Below are 21,249 nucleotides of genomic sequence, written 5' to 3' on the forward strand. Positions count from 1 at the left end.
CAGTCCACAAGGCCAGCACTAGAAGACTGTCAATAGAACCACGAAGATTTCATTTATTAGGAGTTGAGTAACTCAAGGCTTCTTTTTTCACTAACTTAGTACCACAAACTGCCTCCAACTATTAGAGGTTTAGATCTGGGTGTATGAGCAAGGAATGACTATCTTATGCAGCATCTAGAATTATCACTTCACAGATGCAGGAAAAGAAACTTTTTAAAATTGGGAAAAGGAACAGAAAGGCAAGATAGTACTTCACCCTAGTCAAAAGGTCACTGCAATCCAGATTAACTTAAAATTCATGCAACTTTAGTCAAGAAAGTAAAAATGAAAGTCTGACCCTTAAAAATAAAGGCCAGATGTTCCATTAATTTCCTCTTCCATTTTTCTGAAGCACATGGTTTGAGGTCCCAGAAACGTCTATTACAAGTCACAAACACACCACCAGTAAAGATCCAAGAGTTTCTTTTCCAAGCTAGAAACAGTTACCAACAAAATAGAAGACATGACTCCAGCAGCAAGCTGAATAAAGTGAGCCAGAGGTCTTCATTGGCAATCACATTTAATAGAAATGATAACATAGAGGAGTAGCTCTGCACCCAGAGCCTGCGGTTGGCACAGTTCCCAGTGCACTGCAGCAATTAACTCTAGCAGAACAACATTACTCACTCATACCACCTATTCACTGCAGGAGCCTTGCTAACATTTGTGCTTACTACTCTAGGTCAATGCCAATAACTTCACAGTCCTTACTTAATGAAGAGTGCTATCCCACTCTACCTTTAACCACCCCCACATTCCCACAGCATTTAAGGACATTCCCCTTTACTCCAAGCACCTTAAAGTCGCATCTATGCCCATTTTAATCATGCACGGAGACTTTCTTCCCTTCCAATATATTTCATGAACATAACACTGGAAGAGGCTGAACATTTTTCCTTTCTTAATTTTGACAAAACCTTTTTCCGCTAAGTACTTTGTAACAGGGCTGCAGCACAGTACCACTGCTGGAAACAAGGGATTTATAATGGAAATGGTGATGTAACCTTAAACACAGCACCAAGCTCCATGAAAACCCTGTCATGCTTCTGGAAAAAAAAAAAAAAAAGCATTTAAAACCTAACAGGCTCTGTCATCATCATAAAATGCACACCCTACTGCTGCATGCTCTCAAAAAACTTCATTAAACGGGGCCGGGCACTGCAGCAATGAACTGTGGACTCCCCTGACTTTGTACAGTACATGGGCTCATTACTACCACCAGCTGTGACCATCTCCACACTAACAAGGAAGGGGAAGATAAAGATCTGCACTAAATTAGAATCAAGTTTTCTGATCACAAAAAGAATAAGGGAGAAGTCAGCACTGGAGGGTTATTCTCACTACCTGGCCATTATATGCTTACCTATTCTTTGCCTAGCATTAACACCTACCCATTTCTCCAAACAAGTGACTATCGTTATCATCCTCATTCCTTTGTTACAAACTAGCCTTCCTCTGGTGAAGCTTTATCAGCTGCAATGAACACTGGCCACTGTACTTAGCATAAAATTTGTGATTTTTTAAATTATGACAGTAAATCACCACTATCCTCTGCACATAAGAGACGAGCCCAGATGTGAGAAAGATATAAGGATGCTATTTTATTACATGAGTAAAAGAACACCGAAGAGAACAAGACTTGTTCTTAGCGAACATCTGAAAGTTAATAACTCTACGTTAATAACCCTGATGAGGACTGCTGTTACAAAGACAAAGATCTCCAGGAATTTAACACGGGGGAAGTTTTATTATTAAACCTATACGGGCACCTGAGGTGCTCTGGATTATTTAAGATTTATATAAGTGAGAGCCAGGAGACCTCACCTGATCAGCAATATGCTGTAATAGCCTCTGATTCAGAGGCTATCAATTTACTTTGTGTTCACAGACTATGTACAACATATCATAAAATGAAATAATAAAAAGAGGTAAAAGGAAAGAGCTGATATGCCAAAGGACTCAAGCAGTAGCAAGAGAGGGGGAAGATGTTTAAAGACAAACTATCTTCATGCACCTTTCCGAAACTGTAATTCCCAACTTCCCTATCACATTACTGTGAACGCTGTGGGTGAAAAAAAGCAATGGAGAATAACAGGGCCATGTTGCCTCTTTTGAAATGAAAACTGCCATCATGAAAAGCTAGTAAAGAGAATAAAAGCAAGAAGCAATATTAAGAAAGCAGAGAATGAAAAGTATCGATTCAAGTAGTTCATTTTTTATTCATGGATATTCTTTACAGTGGCTAACATAGAAGCATTTAATGCTTAATAGGTGCCATCACTGTGCCAACATTTTATAAAATAAAGACTGATTTCTTCTCAAGTACAGGAAAAAAAAATGTTACCAAGGTATTAAATGGCTTCACTCCCCCATCCAAAGCCTGCATAGGAGGAGTATACGAAAAAAAGCAGGTACATGCACGATTTGTCATCATAGGAGACAGCCTCATGCAGAATTCAAGAACCAAAATTAAGTGTGACCCATGTAAAGCAAAAGAAAATTTATCCTCAGTGAAAGCCCTTTGATGCTGAAACAATTTAATAGAAGGTGGGTGCTACAGATGCTGATGTATTCTGTTGTTTTAAATTGCAAAGCAAATTAAAATATGTTTTCATTTTGTAACCGTGGTTAATTTGTCTGTTGGTGATGCTTGACTTCTCTGAGAAGGCAGCATGTGTGTTACCAACCTCCTTTCAAAGGGCTTTAAAAAAATGCATTCTGCATTCTCAAAGGCCAATCAAGATCTTTATCCAAAGCCATTCTGGGAGCCTCACTGAACAGCAGATGGTATACACACGTATTCTTCCCACCTGGTCTAGACCAGTCACCCCAGTTCACTGCAGCTGCTGTAGAGCTGTCACTCTCTGGAGGTGCACCTCTGGCTCAGCTTCACTCTAAAAACATCCTTCTCACCAACTATAAAGGAAGATAGAGTTCAGTTGGATGGATAGTGCTAGACGGGACGAACACAGGCCTGTATGAACTCTTAAAGAAACCATCAGGTGCTTATGGTACTGACACGACACAATATATTGAACGTAGAACATTAAAACTTTGACAGTTAAAAGATGATGCTTTTTGCATAAACATGCGATTCTCCCTTTCTCCTTTTTGCATAAACATGCGATTCTCCCTTTCTCCCTGCTCCATTTGCTCTGTTACCCACTCACTACAAAGTTTATGCAAGAACCATTCAACCGCAGGATGACCAGCTGACTTGCAGGGGTATCCTGACAGCAGCCCTCTGTATCCTTGAAGCTCTAGTACACAATAAGGCCTCTTCTCTCATGCCTTAAAGTGCTTTTTTTTTTTCTTCCAGCCCAAGTTTTCTAACAGTTTGCTGTTCTGAATATAGCTCTAACACAGGAAACACGTCTGTTGTACAGTTAATCACCTACAAGGCCAGACAAATCACAGGGATTCACTGCATTTACCCTTTGTAACACTTTATAGTGTTATATTTAATTTTTTGGCTTGCCCCCTGTGATCAACTGTATTAAATATACATCCGATTTTGATCAGAAGTTTCTGCTTCTTAACTAACCTTCTGTTTGCATTTACAATGGCACATTTCTTATAAATATGAGACACTGTAAACAGAAAGTTAACATAAATGATGTACAGAAATAGTATGTTGCTGTTTTCTGCTATTCCTAGCAAAAGATGCATACCTTGCATAAGTTTTTTACTTCCTTAAAAGAAAAAAAGAAACGACAATATTCAATAATCAACATGACTGGGAGAAAAAAAAAGAAGAAAAAAACCTACAAAACCCTCAGTTGCATACACAAGTCCTAGTCTCAGAGCCTTACAGAGAGCGAGCCCAACTGCTTCCTACTTCTTTCCTCTTCCTGCTTTGGTTTAAATACTTGGAATACTTACGGTTCAAATATTTATCCCTAATTCAGTCTATTCCACATACTTTAACTATAACCCCCTAATTCAGGTAACAGATTAAATCCCACTGTTTAAACTACAAATTTCAATCCATAATTAACGTGCAAACCAAGGTGTGCCTCTATTGGTTTTGCATAAATTACTGTCCTCCCCCAGTCTCACAATAGAGGTTGTCATTCATTGATATTTTACTTCATAATCTCATTAGCAGTCCCTTCTTCCCTCTCCTATTGGTTAGGTTTTGTATTTAGACAGAAATATCTTCAGATATTGCCTGACAACAATTACAGCAATCACACCCAGCTGGAACTGAAAACGCTATTTAATCTACTGTGATTTTGTCCATACCAAATATTCAGATTAATAGTCAAAGTGGTGGGAAATTATTAACAGTTTGGGAAGGATGTAACATGCTTGATACCCATTTCCTTTATTTACTGAGCAAACATGCAAAGCACGTGTTTTCCTCCAGTAACCCCAAAAGGCACATGAGAGGATCACAGTGACTGAAAGGAGACCGTGCAGAAGCAGGTCCCTTTCCTGCCCATTCATCTTGTGTGGATCCATGTGTGCCCTGCAGGATGCTGGCTGGAGAGGACTGGGGGAAGCATGAATACCAGGAACTGTCCTTTCTGCTTCCTTTAGCGGTGCCATCCGTTACACTAACTGTTGCAATGGCTGCGCTTGGGCGAATGAATACCAGATGACTAATAGTCTTCTGTGCAGAAAGGAGCCAGGAAGCAGACTGTTAACAAAGCCCAAAGGGCACTGGCAAGAGGCACTGGGATAGGGCTGGCAATCTTCTTTCAGAAACCAGAGCCTAACTGGTAGCAGCTGACCTACATTCTCCAACTCAGCCTGGAAGGCCTAGCCAAAACATGCATAAATAATAGGTCCATATCAGCTGAATCTACAAGCATCCCATGCTGGTAAAAATAAGTCATCTCCCCTAGTGTACTATGCAGTCACCAGCCACAGGTGCTAAACATGATCCCAAACTGCTCTGTTTTAACTTGCATAAGGCCCTTTACAAACCAGACTGTGTCTTGCCAGAACCTCACATCAGATTGCCATTTGTTGACCCTGGTGACGGTGAGAAATCCAAGGCTTTGAACAGCCAACATAACCCTCACCTTTGAAACCTGATTCAAACCAGTTTTAGGACTTCCCTCTTATGACTAATTCCCTTTATCCAGGCATCTGTTAGATTTTGGTAGATCTAGATCTATTAGATTGTAGAGAGCTTCAATTTTCAAACTTGTTTTTACCCAAGGCAGTCCTTCCTTAGAAGACCACAAAGTTTCTTCATAATCTGCACATCTAAATATCTTCTTGCACAGCCAGGGGCAACTTCTGCATATGGAAAGCTTGCTGCCTGTGGGTTTCAATGTTTCACATCAAGAGCAAAGTACATGCAGGCTCAAAATAATCCCATGCCTCCATTTTTCACTTCAGCTAAAAAGGATTCAGGAAGACATCTCAGAGGAGAAAACAATGGTGTTTATTTGCATTCTAGAAATGAACAAATGCTAAAAATGAAAATTATTTAAGCAAAAATCTTTATTGATAAGTATCTAGCATTTTCTATGTTTCAGTTACTCTCTGTAGAAGGGTTGCTGTAACATGAGCCTTTCGTTTGCTGAAGATGCAGATAAATTGCACCACTAATTGATCACATGTAACACTTATCCAAATTCTTTATTACACATGGAAAATTACTCAGTTTCAATGTTCTAAGTGAACACACTTTCAGCTATTCCTATCAAGGTTACCTTAAGAGAGGTAAGTGAAGGCAGAGGAAGTTCACAAAACCATTAAACAGATTTTGTTTACTTAGATAAAAATCACCTGAAGCAAGCTAGGTACAAAGTGGAACAGACATTTTGTTTATAGATCAGATGTATTAAATTATTATCTAAAATTACCAACTTGATTGGTTTTGGTCCAGATTTTAGAACTAGTAGAGGTATCCTTTTCTATCCCAACCATATTCTTGACTCTTCTTCACCTTCTCAGCTTTGGAATAACTGCTTATAGAATTGAGATAACTAGTTACTGAATTCATTGCATGAACTAAAAATCAAGAGGGTATCTCTGAATTTGATAGAAAGAGTATTGATAAATGTTGCTTGTTTCTCAGAAAAACTGGTTCCAACCTCTTAACCAGTAAATTTCAACAGGTTACAAAGGGGGAAGCCTTAAGGTGGTTAGATCAGGGGGTAGGGGAGGTTAAGTTGGGCTGAATATTTAATTGTGGCTAAACTATACATCTATTTTAAAGTTATTTGCAAATAAGATTTTTTTCCCAATTACTTTTATGTGTTTCCAAGCCAGTTTAAATTAATGTTTTGATCTATGCAATCCTAAATACCTACCCTCATATATACATTCAACAAAATACTTAAAGATCATCTGAAAGCAGACAAACCAAGGCAGCTCATTCTAAAATAGGTCTTTGCCAATCTTGAATTTACAGTTAGCATTTAAGTCTTACAACCCCAGTCAAGAACCTAAAGTACACTCCCCTGACCTCATTCTGGACAAGACTCACTCCTGTATCACAACACTGGCAGGATGCTTGTACAAAGACAAAAGCACAAATGCAGTCGATGCTTCCATACCTCACTGAGCTACCAGTTAAAACAGCAGAGCAGCAAAGCGCAGAGCAGCAAAGCCCATAGCAGTGCTGCTTTACCACACACCAGGTACCCAGAGCAGGATCAAATTCACATCAGACTACTCTCCAGCAGAAAGTCTTCTGGCTCTGCTCACCTGCATTAATCCTCCCTGGAAAAGCAGAAAACGATTCTTTGAGAGGCACACTACCCCAAGAGCTAGTCTTCCTTTTCTTCCTGCTACAGCCCAGCTACCTGTATTAGGGCGATGACTGCTGCAGGTATTGGGTAGCCCTTCTTTCCCCGTGTACCTTTTAGCCTCACTTTTACTGGCAGCAACAGGAACCACCTGGCTCACTATATCAGATAGCAGAAGCTGTCCTAATTGCCCTACAGCAGCTGCCACCTGCTTTCCTCCTCCCCTCTCTTTTCCCACCTCCCTACATCAGCCCTGCTCCAGGGGGCTGCCACAGGAGTCAGTAATTGCAGAGGGGATGTGAGGGGCGTGCAGCTCCAGCCCGAGAGTTTTCAGGGTCTACAGCAGTCCTGTACAGAGAGGTGGAATCACCTTGTAATCTAGGCCTGTGTTGGCTAAAAAGTACAAAGCAAACATTGTATTGTGTGCTTTTGTGTACAAATCAGAATAAAGGGAGGCAAAGATGGCCAAAATGATACTGCTGCCTAAGTGACTGCAGGAGCTTTTGAGCAAATGCATAAGTGCCAGGGGCACAGCAGACAGACAGCCAAGGCAGGCGTGTTACAATGAGAGCAAGGATAACAGCACTGTAACAGAGAAACCTGAACTGGTTTAATCGGGTCCTTCTCCTTATAAAATAGTTATAGAAAGAAACATGAGATTACAGGACCAGCTGAAACTACCGTGCTAATAAAACACAGGAAACCATTGATCTCAGTAAGAGTCATTTACTGAATGCTTACAGAGAACTGAGTCTGTACAGCTAAAATATCTTCTTGTTTCTCATTTAAATTTTTTTGAACATGTACAGTTCTTTGTAAAAGTCAAACATAGCAACTGGAGACAACGCATACCCAAATGATTCTGCAGCGATCATGGGCTCACTAAAATTCTGAAGGCAGAAGATACCAAAGCTTTTCCTGCATAAATGCAAGGCTGACCGTTTTAAAAAGCTTTTCACAACCTGCCAAAACAACTTAGACAATATCTCGCCATCTCAAAAAATAGGGGTAACAAACTCAACTCAGAAGCATATACAACTTTTTTTTTTCTTCATATGAACGACTGTGCAACAGAAGTCCCTTTAACTTAAGCATCACTAACAGATTTGCCAGTAGCACAGAAAGCCAAAAAGCAAAACAAAAATACAAAAGGAGAGATGGAATTTACTTAACAAGGTCTACAATAGATCCTGGCAAATCTCTGCCTCAGGAAAAGATAAAAATTTAAAAAATTGAAGACACTTACCACAGGATTTTGTAAATATGGGTTGATGCTTGCATACCACTCAGCATTACATGCGGTTGCAAATATTCACTCTGTCTCATGAGATCATATGCATACACTCTAAGTTATAAATTTATACAGGTTTTTACCAGAACCAGTCAGACGTTTTTTCTTTATTTCCACAGCTGCTGAAAAGTATTATCGCATCCATACTCTATCATGTCCAAATTTTCCTGGCTTTTGAAACAATCCACATTTCCTATTTAAAGCTTGAGCTGGAATGGATTGTTTAACTCATTTCACAAAGAGTTTGGTTGTACATCTCCCTTTACGAAAAATTTAAATTGTTTGGCCAAGAAGCAGTGTCTTTTTACCCCAAGATGCTACTCCAGCAGCAGTTAAGTAAATAATACCCAACAAAAACAGAGAAAGGAATCAAAGTGTTTTGTAACTAACACAGAAGAGGGTTTTGGTTTGTTTTCATAAAGTTCAAACAGAAGAAGTTTTATGACTTAAGTAAAAGGAGTGCAAAAAGGTTTGCAGAAGGAAGGTTTCCATTAAACAGATCCGAACTGGTTCAACAGTAATTTGAGCTCCGTATGAGCTCACTTTTTGCCCTGCCGCAGTCAGCAGAAGCAAGAACTTCACAAAATAGAGGAGGGAGCTGATGACAGATGAGAGGGCAAGAGGCAAAGCAGGGGCCATCTCTGGAATAATTACTAGCACTACATTACAGCCTGCCACAAGACCGCCTTTCCCACATTTTTAAAACTGCAAATGTATACAGCACTTAAGAGGAAATTTAACTTGAGTGGTGAACCAGGAAATGAAAAAAATGGGCTGGAAGAAAATGATGGATTTTTCCTGTGCCCCAAGCAGCAGCCCTGGGAAGTCCTGGCTCTCAACGCTCTCTTCACAATCACCAGGGCTCTCCATCTGTAGGGAGCGGGATTTCAGGGTGATGTCTCCCTTTCCCCACCCTTTGCTGGCTGTCATGAGAGGCTGTCAGCTCTGGTAAACCCCCCTCTGGAACTAAGAAGCTGTAAGACAGTTCAGGACAGCTAATGTGCAGTAAGCCTCAAATGCTTTAGGGGTCTGGAAGAGACAACCTGGCTTAGGGAGTCATCCCCTACCTGCATTTAAGTCAGCTCTGATTCACAGCAAAGTAATCATTTTGATGGTGAAAAGCAGCTACTAAAAATGCTTTCTTGCAACAACAGCACCAACAAAAAGCTGAGTGGGGAGACTGGCAGCATCTGCAATTTATGGTAAGTGGGCAACCAAGGAGCTGGCTCAGGCCAGGATCAGCAGTGGGTAATGCTGCCTGGAGCTCACCCTTGGCTGCCACACTACAGAAGGGCAACCCGAGCCCAGCCCCACCGGTTCCTGCAGCAGGTGAAGCAGGTGACCCTTTGGAGAGAGGGCCCCACAATCCCACAGCATCAGCCCACAGGAGGATGACTGGGGGAGAATCACACCAAACATGCAGCCGACAAGAGCCCCAGCTCCCACCTAGTGTCAGGGCTGCACCTAAAGTACAGTGCAGATGCCGCCCCGGCGCTCTCCCCTCATGTGGTACAGGACGGTGCCTGGGGACCACTGGGCTCTGGAAGGAGACAGGAACATGCGGTTTGCCTGATGGACACGACACTGCTTCATCTCAGAGCACTGCTTCATCTCAGGCAGCACAGCAACTCCCCGTTCCGACAGCTTAATGTTTCACCCACAGATCTGCATGTAATCAGCTCAGTGTTAGGATCTGCAGTTAAACCTCATTGGCTGAGCCTGAAGATTAGAGATAAAAAACCGGGAGATTTGGGAACAAAAAGTAAAACAAGGCAGTCAGAGCTGTCATTTCCCTCCTCATTACTCATCGCTGTAACTGCACCCAAAGGACAACCACTTGCAGGCAGCACTGATACCGGTTCAGTCCCTTCTGGAGAGGCAGGCAGGCCATCACCGGTTTCCAGCAGAAAAAGTTGATCACTACCAGAAAACCTCGGACAGGTTTGGAGCAGGAGAGGTTCATTTCTCCTGGGGGAGGCGAGACAAGCCGCCATCTGCGTTGGCAGCCCAGCTGCCCAATACCCGCTCAGACAGTTTAAATCCTGACTTACTGGGTTGAGCAGGACTTGCAGAAAGACCTTGCATCAACAAGAACCAGGTTAACGGTATAGGAGGAGGCAAGGCACTGGCTTTGCTGAACAGGAGTTTTCCTCTCCAAGGAATTCTGCAGGTGGCATCCTGTGTATTGTAGTAAATAGAGACAACCCTGGGCAGACCTTACAAGCAAAGTCAACAACAGGGGTCCTGCGGTGGGATCCATACATTTTGTATACACAAAGGTGTTTTACATACTTACTGGCTTAATAAAGGTCACTCTTTAGGACATCAGCGCCAACACACAAGTGCAGGGAACTGCATAACCTAAATAATCAAGACTTCTTCGCATATAGAGACTTACTAGTCAATTTTTGTTCAGCTTCACTGTGGGATGAAAATGTAAATGGAAACATAAGTATTTTTGATAACAGGTAATGATGATTTAGGATATTCTCTCTGATTTTTATTTATTACATGGGCAAGAGGCCAGGCAGAGCATTTAATTAATTAAAGTTTTATTTACAGTAGTAAGCAGTACATTTCTGAAATCCTTCTTTTTTCCCCCCTTCTGTAAGATGTGGTCCTTAGCCTTCCTTTTATGTACAACAACAATAAAGAAATAAGAAAAAATAAAGATGTAACTTCCTGCAAGATCCAAATAAAAAAGCTACTGCTAAAATAAATAAAATAAAACCCAGAATTCATCACTCAACATAGTCACCCCCATAGAAAGACTAGAATGCAGATGAAATGGGAAAGAACCTTGCCTAGGCTGTATTGAAAAGTTTCAAATAAAAAACCAAAGGCAGGAAGTAGGAAAAAATAATGAGATCCTTACACTCTGCACGTTGGCCAAATGTATCAACCCTCATTATATTTGTTTTTCATGTGTTACTCACTAGGCATGTTCATGCACTGGGAAGAATACCAGATAAAACATGTGGTTATTGGCCAGCAGAGATAACACAGTTAGAATGCAAGCTCAGGTCTGCAGCAGCTTTCCTTAATAAGTATTTCCTACTTAAGCAAAGATTGATCCTACATGATGTGACAGGTCACTGATACAAAGAAATAGCTTTACGATGATCCTTAACCATAAAAAATCGCCCAACATATACTCACTGGGGGCTTACTGAGTTTCATACCACTGTGTCTAAGTTTCCACTTCATGTAAAAATAACTTTCATCTTTCTGTGAGTCAACACAGTAGAGTGCTGAATTCAATGGTTAGTCTCTCAACTCAAAGGCCTGCTGCCAGTTTACAAATATGTAACAATCTGAAATAACAAGTTTCTTAACCGTTCTCATTTTCAAGACTTTGTTATGCACATGCCCTTGAATTACAGGAATAGCTCATTCAGTTACAGCAAGCTTCTAGAAGGAAGTGATAAATGAACACTACGCCCTTATGTTGTAACCAAATGAGGGGACTGAAAAACACAGAGATCTTTCCCCTGTCTTCAGCTTTACAAAATTTTCATGTGGTTCACTGGTCAGAAAGTTAGCAAGAATGAAAGCATATTTAATGTTCCCCATCTCAGCTACCCACCAAATGACAGTTAAACAGAGCTGAAGGAAATCAGTGTGGTTTGCATGTACAACAGGCTCTCTAAAAAGGTAGCAACCATGTTGTAAAGCATTTAGACATGAAGTAGAAAAAAATCCAGAATGGTATTCCCATGCCCACACCTTAGTTAAATCAATATGGCTCTAGGAAAACCAAACTGCCAGAGCTGGGCTACACACAGGGAGTTTCCCTGGTGAAAGCTAAGCTGCAAAAACATATCCAGAGAGACTGTTTCACAGCCAAGAAGCAAATACAGGACCATGTCAGGTATTTAAGTTAAATGACCTTCTTAGATTTCCTGTATGGTAATGCAAGTGGGCGCTTGCACCCCCCTCCTCGTAAGTTTCTGCTTGTTTCAGCCAAATTTTTAAAGCGTTTGATCCTACAAGATACAAAGCTCCCCCAAAATTTCATGTAAACTGCTATTTGAGTAAGGAAAGACTCCAGCCAGGAGTCCAGGCTCTGACAGGGCTCATTCCAGTGCTGCTAGACAACAGGAAAACAAAACCAAGGTTTCTGGAAGGCAAAATGGGAGGATCCCAGCACTGACTACATGTGATCTGGATGACAACAGGGAGTTAGTTATGCAGCATGGAGGAGTTCAAACTTGTGATGCTGCTCTGTAAGGTTCATGCAAGCTTATCTCACGCAGATCAGCTAGAAAGTTTACAGCTTCAGTTTGTAGCAGAAATATGTTGTACATGAGATACAGATATATCGCATTTTTTATTTCTTTTTGTTACCTCACATTTCATTTTCTTTTCAGTCTGGTATTACAGTCTGACCAATTTTCTTCCCCTATCCAGAGGTCAGGTCAAAATTTATTACACATGATGATGATGAAAAGGTCAACTCCAATGTACCTACCTGCCTGCATCCCTTCTGAAAGTAGGTGTCTTGTAGGACACCTCTGGCTTCTGTGGCGCATTTAAGTAAAAACACAAAACCAAATAAAAAAGCCCCAAAAGCCAAACTTATTCCAGCTTTAGGTACAAACAGCTCTTTTATTAGGAAAAATACAGCATCACTGCGATGAACGTGATTAAAATTTCAGATTCTTGCAAGAACCACTTTCAGTCATTTTACAAACTTCCTGTCGTTGGTCAAGTACATAATTGACACCTATCATCTAAAGCAACTTCCATTTTAGGGGAAAAAAAAAAAAAAAAAAAGAAACTATTAACCTTTAACAAATTGTCTTATACAGGATAATGCAACAAGATCTAACCCTGCTGCAATGAGAATAAACCCAGTTTAATCCCAGGTCAGTTTTTCTGCTGGCAAGCAAGTCCTGTCCCCAGAAGTCTTTCCAGTTACTGTCTACTTCACCTTCACTTCTCTTGTTTATTTTGATGCTTACAGCAGAACCAGGCACAGACCCGACTGCAGTCCGACATCAACTTTTAGTTCTGGAAGATCCATAGATGCTTGTAATGAGCCACATAGCTTTGCCTTTTCCTAGGCAGGGCGTAAAGCACAGAGCAACACATGGAGTCCAGAACACGGCTGGGAGGAAAGAAAGCCCGATGCCATCACGAGTTAACAGCTGCAAGGCAGCTTGCCTTTTTATTTAGTGCACACATATGTCTACACCTTAGCCAGATTTCAGCCAAGGGCCTTTAACTTCTGAAGTTAAGCTTTTCAGCTTCAAAACAGCTGGCTCTAGATAAAAAGTTTCATAGTCTTAACACTACTCAGGCAAACTGGAGAGAAATTGCACTGTAAATTCAAGTAAACTCCTAAAAAAGACATACAAGATATGCACATCAGAAAAAAACCCAGCTCAAAGCAGAAACTATACTGTTAGTGTTGAGAGGAAAACAGAAAAATCTGATCGCTGAAGTTGACCACCCTACATGTGAATAGATACGCCCACTCCAATGCCAAATCGACCCTGTAAACTTCAAGCCTTAGATTCAATTACAAACCCTAGGCAAAGATCAAGAAAGCCCTTTTAAAAATGCTCTTGTACTCCCTTTCCATTAAGGACTTCAAAGTAATAACACTTAAGTCTAATCTAGGCTTTCAATGTTCCAAACTTTAAAGATTCAGGCTTTTAAACTTCCATTCATTCCCTCTTCATTCAACAATTGGTTTACAGAAAGATATTTAAATTGTTTTAAAAGCACAAGGGCTCACGGTAGGACCTTTTGATTCTTTAGCAGGCACTACTACTTATTTACTTTCTGCTTTCCATTCGTCACGTGCTGGCTAGTTCACATTCAAATGAATCACAAGCACCAGAGCAAACAAGACAGGTAATGGAAAGGAATCCAATTCAAACGTACAGTACAGTAGTCCAGAATGCTGTTTGCTTCACTTCTTAACTTAGCATGTTTAGAAACAAGAAGTTATAATTAAGAAAGTCTGTAATTGCTTAAACTTATACAGAAACGCCACTAAAAAACTCCCTATCTATTAATAGTCATCAGTGACAGAAAGGCATTGATGGAAAACACAAAGTACTGCAATTAATCAAAAAATAATCAAATTATTTCCAAATGTATGTCCAGAAGAGGGGTGGGGTGGGGGAGTGTGTGTATCCCAAACCCTGTTACAGAACCACGCTATTCTCCCGAAATGCACAAATGCTAAAGCAGTGCAGTAACTATATGAATACTACCACCCCCCAGCTTGCAGTTTACAGAAAGCAAGCATTGTGCTTTAAGATGCATCATCCTTTACATAAAAAAATAAAGCTCATGGCCCTTGCGATCTAGAGAACTCACCAAAAGCAAAAGAGAAATGTTTGTTCTAGCTCAGCTCAAACTGTAATGAAAATTAACATCTGACCAGGACAGAGAGAAAACTGCAGTTTAATGAAACTGCAGTTAGTGACATCCCATAAAACGATGCCAATCACTTGTCTTTGAGTCAGCTATATTTCCACATTCTAGCATAACTGCTCTGGGTGACTCACACCAATAATCTATCCGAGAGATAAGTAAAGGAAATCTCTACCATGGTTTTGTTGCAGCTTTTCAAGATGAAACGTAAATTGCCTGGTGCTCATCTGAACTTCAGTTATTTGAAAACTGAATTTGAATTCCAATTTGTCTTTAGGAATTTTCTCAGAAGCAACAAGCTTAACTGGGGTAATGTAAGATGCACAAAACTGGCAAGTAAGATCATGGTCTAACCAGATCCTGTTTTCAGTAAGAAGCAGCTTTTTAGACTGCCTACAGGCCTTTATAGGAAGATGATTTCTGTATTGGGGTAGCCAGTTTCTGCTTTAAATACAAAGTTTATATTATCTTTTCATCATGTTTCCATCTGCAGTGTTTCATTTTGTTTGTTTTTCTCTTGGTTCAAAGTCCCAAGTTCGAATTCTGTTCTTGCACTAATTAGTTATAGCTGTAGGCAAGTCAGTTCAGCTTTTTTTTTCTATAGGTCTATTTCTATAGATCTATTTCTCAATCTGTAAAAGGACAATCATACATATTTATCTACTTTAAATAGATATTGGAAGGATTTGTTTATCCTGACAGCTTGTTCTTTGAATACACCACGACTCTATAAATAAAGTCTAAGAAGAAATTACCTAGTTTAACAACAGTAACTGGGTTCATTATATTTTTTGTAAATGGTTTGTTACACTTTCATATCCTTTCCTTCCTGAGGGATACTGTTTCCTACAGTATGCTTCTAAGCCTCCCTTCTAGTGAACCATGATACCCTAAGATGAGTTAATGTTAATTATGGCCATTAAAAAATAAAGGGGGGTTGGGTTGGGGTGCAAAAAAAACCCATTATATTGAAATATAACCATTCAGATTCTTAAAATTTAATACCAGTTTAATCAATGTATAGAATTTTTTTCCAGTCCTCCTCCTGAGGGAAAGTACCCGATAGAAATGGGAGCTCCTTATTTCATTGCTCTTAATGTTATCTCTTCTATTCAGTGTTTTGCTGACTAGTATGTGTAATCTCATGCTTTCTAATTCCAGTCTTTGCTTGACCTCACAGCACTCTAAATGTGCACTTGGAAAGTAAACTAACTGTATCTGTAGCTGTTTTAACAGTCAGTTAATCAGCTTCCTATTAGAAAAAATATATTACTCTAAACCAAAGCGTAACTCTGGAGATGAAACAAAGATGAATCTCAAGCCTTGTGAAGCTTCAAACCTGAAGTCAGCTGAGGCTTCAGAACTGATCAAAAAGTCTTTGTGGCTTATTCTTTTACAGAAACAACTTGGAAACACTGCTCTCCCACCTGTGAGTTCCCTGCTCTTCATTGCACAAAACTTAAAGTGTTGGCCTAAACACAAGAAGTAGGCAGCCAGCTCAAACCATGTTTTGAAACTAAAGTTAAAGCTATGACAGACTTTGCAATTATAACAGTCAACCACCAAAGTGCAGTAAGGAAAAGTGTTACTTCAAACTTCAGCGTTCCCAGTGTGACAAAACAAAGAGGTAGCAGGTATCCTCTGGTATTTTCAAGTTATATAGAAAGGGGAACAAAAGACCACATCCTTCCTTTTCTTGCAGATGCCAATGCTCCCTGTCCATATAACCCCTGTAAGATTTTTGCCACAAGAGTATCGCAACACGCAGCTGTCAGGCAACACACACAGCCCTTCACACCAATGCCCTGAAGCAGAAGAGCAGCCGGGTGAGAACAGAGATACGTGAGTGTCTGTGCATAGCAAAAGCAAGAGCAGCTGCCCTTCTAGAAATCACCTTTGAAAAGAAGTATGAGCCTGGTCTCTTAGGGTGAGGATCTGCACTCGCATCACCTCACTCAGCTGCTGGGGTCACAGAAAAGCAGTCCTGGTCTCACCACAACCCTCCTGGCTCTGCAAAACCTTCTCTTCCCTTCCACTGGCACCTGCTCACATGCAACTGTACAACAGGCTAGACGAAAGACTTCCCCAAAGATCCAGCCAGAGACACATCTGTAAAAACAGCACTCCTATTTAAAGGCAGGTGTAGAAGGGAGAAGAAATATGTCCCTTACTGTTTTTTCTCTCTCCTGTGTACACTGAATGTCTTTGTTTAAGCATTTATCATTACAAAACCCTCCTGTTTTTCATAGTCTAACTAAGACCAACATGTGTGGTGTTGGTGGAAGAGCAGTCAATCGACCACTAATTGCATCACAGCCAGGTAACCAAACCTATTTTCATGCCATGCCTTTTGGACCGTGCCTCTTCTCCTATTCCATTGTGCAGCGGGAAGTTCTTTCATTTCAACACTAGTCAATAGTTCAGGAGACCCAAGTTCAACTTCTTGCACCACTACAGTTCCCATGCACTCACAGATGACCCATTTATTTTCTTGTGCTTTTATTCCCCATCTGCAAAGGAAGGTGTCTTCCCCACAGTGGGAAGACACAGCACCTTTCCTTCAGCACAGTTTTGACAGGACTGATATAATGAAGCATGCACAGAGATAAGCCTGACGAGAACAAGCAAGATGTGGAAAGAGGAAATTACCACTGAGAAACACAGTTCTAGCCAGATAACTTATCTTACTCCTAAAATGTTTTTCCCATCAAATTTGCAGCTTTATGTTCAGGTTAGCGTGTGACCGATTCCCTTTCCACAGCTGAAACCTCCCATTGTCTGTTAAAATTAAGCATCAAAACCCCCAACTTACATGCACTTTAAGTAAATACACAAGAGTCGCAGGCCCTTTGCAACATGTTAAGCCGCAAACCATACTTCCAGTGATACTCCAAGCACACACCAGGTCTGGCCAAGCCAGAATAAATTTTACACTAATCACTAAATTGAAAAAGAATTAAGCACATTTTTTTTCGAAGTTAGACAATGCATGTATCTTGCTCTTTGACGCTTGATTTTTCCAAGAGCGTCAGGATGGCATCAGCTGTGAGTTGTGTCAAATATGCTCTTTTTGTGTACTTAAGACATGCAAATAGATGCAAAGTTGAACAGCGCAAAGATGTCAGATACAAAAATGGCTCAGCAGAGACTCTGCAAAGCTGAGCAATGAAACTTGCTCTATTTAAAACTATCATGGTGCCAGAACAGCCTTAGAGTTGGCCACATGTATTTAATACTGTTAACTGCATACAAAGATAACAGTTTTACTCAATAAGATCTTTTGTTGTTGTTGTTGAAACTTTGATGGAGCCAAAATTCTGTTAAAGCTAATTCCTGGTTAAACAGTTCCACACTTCTTCCCACAGCTAGCAAAAAGGAGTATTTTCTTCTATCTTCTTTCATTTTTCCCTTTGCTCCAATTTTTAGATATTTTCCTGTCCTTACTGATGATATGAAGGGCTGTTCTCAAAAACAGTTTTTTCTCAACATCCTGAGCATGGCACTATGTAAAAACTGAGGGACTCCCCAAACCCTGCTCTACTCGGTTTCTCTCAAGCCTGGTTGTTCCACTGCGTGACTGTCAAACAATCTGCCACTTCAGCAAATGCACTGACCATAGCCAACACATAACTCAGCTTGTAAAGAAGAGGCACGTGCATGTACGAGAAAGATCTCCCAACTGCAGCTGCCACACAGCTAGCTCCTCACTTACCCTGTCACCCAGGAGTGCTGTAGGGTTCAAAACAGTCTCAAAAGTTTTAAACGCTCAAGGGTGAGCTGGAGTTCTGAGAAATTTCTTAATTTTGAAGACAGAAAAAAAAAAAAAAGATGCTAAGACTGAAAAGGAAAGAAGATAGTAAATTAAGGGATGTAAGAGCTGAAGCAGAGGACAAAGCAAGTGGGAAAGCATTTAGAGGACCTGATGAGATAACTCTCCCACCCCTTCCTCTTCACTTTTTGGGAAGCATCAGCAACCATGTTAATTAACAATACTTAGGTGCTGGAAGCAAAACAGCAACATTACTCTTGAGCATTTGGGACTCTGAAAAACAGAAGTGACACTTCACCTGCCAAAATCATCCCTGGCAAAAGTCCACTGACATCAGTGGAATTACACCAAGCATGAAATTGGCCCACAGTTGCTTGAAGACAATAAAGGCTTTGTTTTAGGAGATATGGGGTGTTTGTGGTTCTTTTTAATAAAGCCCAGTAAAGTTTTTTAATGTCCCTGAGCAAATATTGCTGACAATAACTGAGCAGCTATCACATTCATAGTATATGCTGTCCGTCCATATATTGCTAGGAAAACATCCATCAATAAAGCAAGAGATTCTCAGCATTCTGCTGATATCACAGGGAGATCAAAGACTGTTTAAATGCCTCTCAAATTGTCCCCGAGATCCACATGCAATTATTCTCATCTTTAGAGACATTCTTACACGCTCATACTGCTCCGCCAAGTCAACAAAATTTAAACATCCTCATTGGTGCTACAGGATTTAGCACACACATATATGTACCACAATGCAGAATAGCACTGCTGCCAGAGAGTTATTCAACAATACTCCCACCACAAACTATACACAGCAACCACACTATGCTCACACAGAAGCATCTCTTCCTCATTTTGTTGCATTTTTGTTTGACTTTGCGAATTCTCAACAAAACCCAAGAAGCTCACAGGTTCCCACCTCTCTGTTGAGTTTGCTACAAGCGCGCCCTGAACTTCTGGGACCAGACTCTGCTCCAACGCCAGCCACAGGCATACACTGCATTAACACAGTATCGATGCATGCCAGAACTCATGAAGCCATGAAAAAATCCAGCAGAAGCAAACAAGTAGTTTAAGCTACACAGAGCTCCTGTGTTGTGTCCCTTCCCTTTGTGAACCCTCAAAACACACTTATCCATGCAGTCACGCCGGCCAGCCACGCTGGCTTTCAACCCAACCTGTTAGGAAGAACTGGATATTGGTACTCTCAGGGCCCTCGAGGGAAACTGTGACAGAGCCGCAGCAGGAGGGCCGGCCGCAGGGTCAGCGCAGGCCCTCGGGGCTCGCCGCGCTCCAGCTCTTACTCTTTTCATAGGTTTGTAAGACAACATCCACTGTCCGCATCAGAAGTTCAGCTGCTCTGAATTCTCATTTTACAGGGCAGGACATATAGGAAACAACAGACATATCTATCTATATATATTTATTTGCTGTTCCTTTTCCACCTCTTCCTCCTACCCACCACCACACACCCCACCAGGCTGCACCCACGGACCCCGCCGGGCCGCAGCAAGAGTCGCCAGAGAAGCTGCCCCCGCCGCACGCCGAGGCGCCCCGCCGACTCCCTTCTACTTTGCCCCCCCACCATCACCCCCTTTTGTTTTTTTCTTTTGCAGCGCCACGGTTAACTCGCCGCGTCTCCCTGATGAAGGAGCAGAGACGGAGGTCTCCCGGCGGAGCCCCACGGCCCCCTCCCACCAGCGGCACCCCGACCCCCGCCGTCCCTCACACCGCGGACCCTCAGCGGGAGCCGCCTTCTCTCAGCCCACCCCCACCCCCCCGGGCTGTCCCGTCCCTCCCCGTCGCCGCCGCGCCTTTGTGTGAGGAGACACAAAACCTACCTCGCCGGGGCGGCTCTCCCCGCCCGGCAGCGCGGGGGACGAGGGCAGGGGGACCCTGAGGCGCCCGGCGGGAGCAGGGAAGGAGGGAAGCCGGCAGCTGCCCGCCCGCTGGCTGACGGACTGACTGACTGGCTGGCTGACTGACGGGCGGACTGCCCGCCCGCCTGCCCGCCGGCGCGGCCCCGCCACACGCGCGGAGCCGGCCCGGCCTCGCCTGAGGGGAGCGGCGGGGCGGGCCGGGGGCGGGCCCGCCGCTGAGTCACCGCCGAGGCCGGCCGCCCGACCGCCTCCTTTGTTGTCAGGCGTGGAAAAATCCGGGCTGGGGGGGCTTGGCTGGTTGGAAATCCCGAGAGAAACGGGGGGGAAAGGAGGGGGGGTGGAGGCGGCGGTGAGCGCCGTGGAGCCCTGCCGGAGCGGGGCGGGGGGCTGCAGCCAGGCCCGGCCGCCCCGCACGGGAGGCCGAGGCGGTGGGCCAGCCTGGCTCCTCCGAGTGCTCCCTCACCTGCAACGGGAGGCTCCCAGCTGCGCCTTCCTTTAACTTGCCCCGAGCGGTTTCTTCCCCCATTCCCGGGCCTGGAGCCTCGTTCCCTGTGGATATTTCCACTGGTCCGTCTAGGAATCAATGTCCCCACTCCGGGAGCGAACCCATCCAAATAAAAGCCAAGGAACCCACGGCTGGCCGGCCAACGTGTGCCTCAGCGTGCCCCAAAGTCTGTTTGGTATCAAGTGATACCCGATGGCAGCATGACCGAGGGCTTGGGACACAACACAGCCTGGACAGACCTTGGGAATGAACACACACACAGGAGAAAAAAAAAAAAAAAAAGTCCTTTGGGGATGAAATGTGTATTTATACATTGGTGTGCATACTTGGGTTGAATCAATTTCTTTCATACATTTATCACTAGGGTTGTTTTGCGTCTCTTCAGAGTAGATGACTTGAATCACAGCAAAGTGACAGAAGCAACTTGAGTCATCCCAGGGATGGAAAGCATCAGACTGATGTGAGGAGCTCAGTAACTTGAGGAGCTGAGCGTTCAGTGTCACTTGGGCTGCCTTCCAAAAATTCCCAACCCCAAAGAATCCCTGTAGGAAGGATGTTGGGTTCTCAGTAGATGGTGCTGTTTCCGCCAAATCTGTCCTCAATAACCCACTGCCCCAGCATGGCAAGAGGAGCCGGTGGGTAGAGAGAAACATGTTTTCTGC

The 21,249-nt window shown here is 42.6% G+C and overlaps 1 protein-coding gene across 4 annotated transcripts in view; it reads right to left on the reverse strand.

Annotated features, from left to right (window-relative positions):
- The window catches only part of FAM107B (family with sequence similarity 107 member B), a 57,810-nt gene extending 37,628 nt beyond the window's left edge, over positions 1-20,182 (reverse strand). The window contains exons 1-2 of one of the 4 annotated variants that reach the window (XM_080391742.1): positions 20,044-20,182; positions 2,850-2,955 (exon numbers count right to left, since the gene is read on the reverse strand). The gene's annotated coding sequence lies outside the window, so the exon portion shown is untranslated. Of the gene's footprint in view, positions 1-2,849; positions 2,956-6,557; positions 6,724-20,043 lie in introns of all 4 variants that reach the window. The other 3 variants (XM_080391740.1, XM_080391739.1, XM_080391741.1) reach the window with 3 other exon arrangements.
- Between the last annotated feature and the right edge of the window lie 1,067 nt (positions 20,183-21,249).

Source organism: Falco punctatus, assembly GCF_963210335.1.
Source record: "Falco punctatus genome assembly, chromosome: 6".
Taxonomy (NCBI): domain Eukaryota; kingdom Metazoa; phylum Chordata; class Aves; order Falconiformes; family Falconidae; genus Falco; species Falco punctatus.